This window comes from Rousettus aegyptiacus, unplaced genomic scaffold (genome assembly GCF_014176215.1).
Source record: "Rousettus aegyptiacus isolate mRouAeg1 unplaced genomic scaffold, mRouAeg1.p scaffold_m13_p_6, whole genome shotgun sequence".
NCBI lineage: Eukaryota > Metazoa > Chordata > Mammalia > Chiroptera > Pteropodidae > Rousettus > Rousettus aegyptiacus.
The window spans coordinates 67837847-67843153 of record NW_023416309.1 but is presented as its reverse complement, the minus strand read 5'-3'; the positions used below and the strand labels follow the sequence as shown (position 1 = coordinate 67843153).

Below are 5307 nucleotides of genomic sequence, written 5' to 3'. Positions count from 1 at the left end.
GAAGGAAGGAACATGTTTCTCTCAAATATTTCAGCATCTAGCACAATAGCAGGCATGCAGGCACTCGAGATCTTTTGGCTTAGTTGAATCGAGTATATAGTTCTGTGAATAGATACTGAATGAGAAAAAGAGAGGATTTGAGAGGTGAAGAAGAACTGTGGTGAAAGCTGACATAAGGAAGAGTGCTGAGGAGAAGGGTTTGCTTCTACAGTTTAGAGGAATGAAGTCTATGAGTCTGAGCTATAAAATATAAGTGGCCTACAAGGAAGGCACTTTCAAGTGCTGCTAGGAGGGGCTTATGTTTCTAGTTCAGCTGAAGGACAAGGATTCAGGCAGTCTGGCTGGAGTTAAGTGGAGTAGGAATGAAAAGTCAAAGAGAGAGGTATGTTAAGCCTTGTGACTTAGCCATTTACTTATAAATCTCTTGTAATAAAATACACTTAAACTCTGTGGTGCTGCTGACTTAGCAGAGATGCAGATGACTAAATGAGGGCATTGGGCCTACACTGTGTTTTCACATTCTCACACTAATGAGAGAGAAGCTTAAACCTTGGAAGATGGTAGTTGTGGCACAGTTGACCACTAAGAAATGAGTGGCCCCTTTCCACATAGAGGTATCCTTGCTCATCTCATTAGAAAGCTTGCTTTATGTCTAATCTCTATTTTTTATTGTTAGAAAAAATAAGAAAATTATGGATATACAACCAAAGTACTATGATCAATTAATGATGGTCTTGAGGCTATAGTTCAATAGCTGGATGCTTCCTCTAATGCTCCATGCAGATCATAGAAGCTAGACTTGGTCAGTGGCCAGAGAAACAGACACAGTGGTTTATCTGTGTACAAAATGACATTTTGTAGATTCGGTACCTAAATACTCAAAATATATTCCCAAGTTTCTGTCTGTATGTTGCCAAACTATTTAGACAACTGACACTGGGCCATTTTGGTTCAATGGACATTGTTTCTCCTCGTTGAGTAATCCAAGGTAACCCATTTTGTTAGCTTCATGTTGTTAGAGTACTTTTAGTTGTAATAGAAAATGACACTGAAATTTCTTAAACAATAAGAAATTTGTGGCTTACATGACTGGAAGCCTAACGATAGGCTTGATAAATCCAGCAGGTCAACATTGACATCAAAAACACAATTTCTCATGGTCCCTTTCCTTTGTCACTTAAAATGCTGGCTTCTGCCTAAGACTGGCTCCCCTCACAAATGTTGACTCTAATAGTAAAATTTAAAAAAAAAAATCTTTCCCTTCCATTTGATGGTCATGAGTGTACTCTAGACCAATAGATAGTGCTAAGAGAATGCCACACACTAAATAGCTTCAGTCCAGTTTCCTCAAACAATTGATAGTCTTACCATGTCTGGCTTTGATTAATCAATACTAATCTCATTCCTGGCACTGGAATTATTTGCTAAAGTAACATAGATATTACAAAATGGAAGGAGAGGAAAAAGCATGTTGGGTAATTGAACACAATATCTGCCATACTGTTCAAAGTCTTTCAGTAAGGGTGGGAGTGGGGAGAGAAAAAACAAGCTTGATTGATTAATTTTTTGGCACCATGAACTACAGACTCAGTGATGCAATTGAAAATATCCAGCTTGATATTGAATTGATGAGGAGACTCCATCTTTTGTTTGAGTTGTGGCTGAACACCAACCAGAATGAGAGAAAAAAGGAGAATAATTTTAGCTATTCTTTTTCTTCTCCTTCTCCCTCCCTCTCCCCCCCATCTATATATAAACACATACATATACATATGAAATAAGGTGTGTGTATATGTCTCTCTCTCTCTCTTTCTTTCTCTTTATGTGTGTGTGTGTGTGTATAAAAATAAAACCTCCAGAGTTTTTATAATCATCTCTTATTTCTTCTCAATACCCAATGAGTGACAACCCTTTGCTAGTGTGTCTGAGAAACTAAAATCTAGTTCTATTTTTTTTTCCTCCATCCTTTTTTCCATCAGCTGAACAGAAATACCTGTTTCTTGTTTTGTGGCCCTAAAGTTTCAGCAGGCCCTAAAGTTTCAGCAGATCTGGAGTCCTGATTACAGATTGACCCTCTTGCTCTTTCAAACCTCTAAAAGTATAGGATAAAGCACCAAGTTTTCCACTTTGCTTTGGCTACTTGCATGATCCATAGTCTTTTAAAGTCTTAGGTTTTTACAGACCGGTTTCTGCAGGAGGCTTTGCCCCTCCCACACATAAGCTCTATTCTGGCCGCAGGTTGCTACTCCAGCTTTCAGCCTCTCTCTACCCTTCCTAGCTTCCCCTTCCCTCTTCCTGCCTCTCTGATAGCCTGGTATTCACCTGCAGCTGGGCGTTTCCTAGGAAATGTGCTCTGAATGTGTCAGTAGAGGAGACTGTAAAATCTCATTGGGCGGGAAGTTCTCCTCCCTGCTTGAACTCCATGTTGCGAAAATACATGAATTCCTTAATACTTTCTGTGAGACACAAGTACCTCCTCTCCGCATGGTACTTGGATCACATCTCAGTTCTCTCCATTTGTTTGTGGGTCTGATCTTCAGAGAGGTCTTCCCTTGCCACCTGACCTAGAAAAGCACTTGTCCTCATAGGTCTCCTCATCTGCTCCACTCCACACAGCATCTGGATAAATGTCTCTTTGTTTACTTGTGTATCCTCTATTTCCCACCACTAAATGGAAACTCCCTACAAACAAACATTTTTTTCTTTTGTCTGCTGCTATATCCCCAGTGACTGGAAAAGTGTTCTTCAACCTCTTTAGAATCATATGGGAAGCTTTGAAAATCCCATATACTCAGGCCACACTCCAAGCCTATTAAACCAGAATCGCTGGGGGAAAGGCCCAGGCATTTGTGTTGTTTAAAGCTTCCCCAGTGTGATGGTTAATTTTATATGTCAACTGGGATATGCTATGGTATCCAGTTGTTTGGTAAAATACCAATCTAAATGATGCTGTGAAGGTATTTTTTTATATATCATTAATATTTAAATCAGTAGGCTCTGAGGAAAGCATATTACTCTACATAATATTGGTGGGCCTCATCTAATCAGTTATGGTCAAGAGAAAAGAGTGAAGTTGCTCCACTCTTACCCTTACTCCTTGCCACCAAACTCGGGGAGAGGGAATTCTGCCTCCAGGTGTGTTGAGTCTCAAGACTACAATATCAGCTCTTCTCTGAGTCTTTAGCCTGACCTTCAAATTTCAAATTTGCCAGTCTCCACAATTGAATAAGCCAATTCCTTAAGATAAATCTCTCTCTGTATGTATACATCCTGTTGCTTCTGTGTCTCAAAGAACCCTCACTTATACACCCAGTGAGTCCATGTCTGAGAAGTGGTACCTAAAAGCATGTTTAGGGTATGGTAGGCAGTCAGTAAATACTCAGATGATTGACTATCTGTTCATTCAGTTTTCCCTGTAATGTGTAGGTTGTAATGGATTCTGGAAGATTTTTTCTCTGGGACACCCAAATTCTAAAGCATCAATAGAGAACCTTAGGGATGAGATGGAGGTAGAAGCTTTAGCCAGACATTTAGCTCAGCTGCTGTCAATCAGAGCAATTGAAAAGGGAGGAAGAGCCGGCCAAGTCTCTCAGACAGAAAGCAAACATCAAGTCAGAGATCCAAAAGGAAATCACATCTTTGAAATATGGTGTAAATAAGATTCTATTTATTTTCATTTTAAGAAATAAATGTGAATTCTGTTCATACCCAGCACAGCCATGACTTATGGTCCCAAGAAGCATCTGAAGTATGTAGCAGCTACAAATCATTGGGTGCTGAATAAACTGACTGGTGTGTTTGCTCTTTATCCATCTACCAGTCCCCACAAACTGAGAAAACGTCTCCCTCTTATCATTTTCCTAAGGTATGCCCTAATAGGAGATGAAGTAAAGATCTGCATATGGCAATTTATTAAGACTGATGGCAAGGTCCGAACTGATGTAACCTACCCTGCTAGTTTTGTGGATGTCATAAACATTGACAAGACTAGAGAGAATGTCTATTTGATCTATGACACCAAGGGTCACCTTGCTATTCATTATATTATACCTGAGGAGTATAAGTTGTGCAAAATGAGAAAGATCTTTGTGAGTCCAAAAGGAATCTCTCATCTGGTGACTCATAATACTTGTACGATCCACTACCCTGATTCCCTCATCAAGGTTAGTGAAACCATTCAGATTGAGTTGGAGACTGGCAAAATTACTGTTTTCATCAAGTTTGACACTGGTAACCTGTGCATGGTGACTGGAGGCGCTAACCTGGGAGAAGACTTGGTGTGATCACCAACAGAGGGAGACATCCTGGCTATTCCGATGTAGTTCATGTGAAAGATACCAATGGCAACAACTTTGACCCTTGGCTCTCCAACATTTTCGTTACTGGAAAAGGTAACAAACCATGGATTTCTCTTCCCCATGGGAAGGGTATTTGCCTCACCATTGCTGAAGAGAGAGACAAGAGACTGGTGGCCAAACAGAATACTGGGTGAAATGTTCTTTAAGTGACATAATTAAAATAATCTTAATTAAAGATAATACATTACAATTTGAAAAAAAATGTGAAATAGATGGAGTCAAGGAGAGATAGTGACTATCATTTTTTTTAAAAGGTGGTCTCTAGAGATAAGTCTTGGTTTGATTAAGAATAAATGATTAGATTAGAAACAACCCCTTCAAGAGAGGCACCGGCCTATCTGCCATGAGCTTTTCCAAATACCCATCAAAATGACCAGTGGAGAGCTGAATCAGCTCAGAACCAGATAAAAGGGTCATCTATAGGTATGAATCTTTAAAAAAATTTGTCAATAAATAGGGCAGTGGAGACAAGATTGCAAAAGGGTTTACGAATTCACAGTTTGCCTTATATGAAGGAAAACCCCTCTGAAGTGGTCAGCTGATGCTCAGAACCATTCCCTCACTTACTACCTCTGAGGCAGAGTGAAAATAAGAAAGTGTTGGCCTGGGAACACTTCTAAGAAAGTATTCAGCCCCTTTGTCATACCAGGGCTGGATTGAGGGAAATACGGTCACCATGGAAGGAGACAGAAACAAACACAGTACTGTAGCAGCCTAGTCCTTGGACTGCCAGGCTGTTCAGACAAGGGAAATTCTAAAATCTGGCTCAGCAGAAGCCACCTCCAGTCAGCAAAATATAACTGCATCATGCTTACCTCTGCCCTCTCCATGTATCTGACATAGTCGTTTTGAACAGAAACCTAACATGCTGATAAAATCCATCTTAACTGCTAAGAGCAGAGAAACATAAAGATCCATGCACCACCCCAACTCTCAAGTCACTGAAATA

At 40.0% G+C, this 5307-nt stretch overlaps 1 pseudogene; it reads left to right on the top strand.

Moving 5' to 3' along the window:
* The first annotated feature begins 3719 nt into the window (after positions 1-3719).
* Positions 3720-4616, top strand: LOC107519023 (annotated as a pseudogene).
* Positions 4617-5307: the final 691 nt, after the last annotated feature.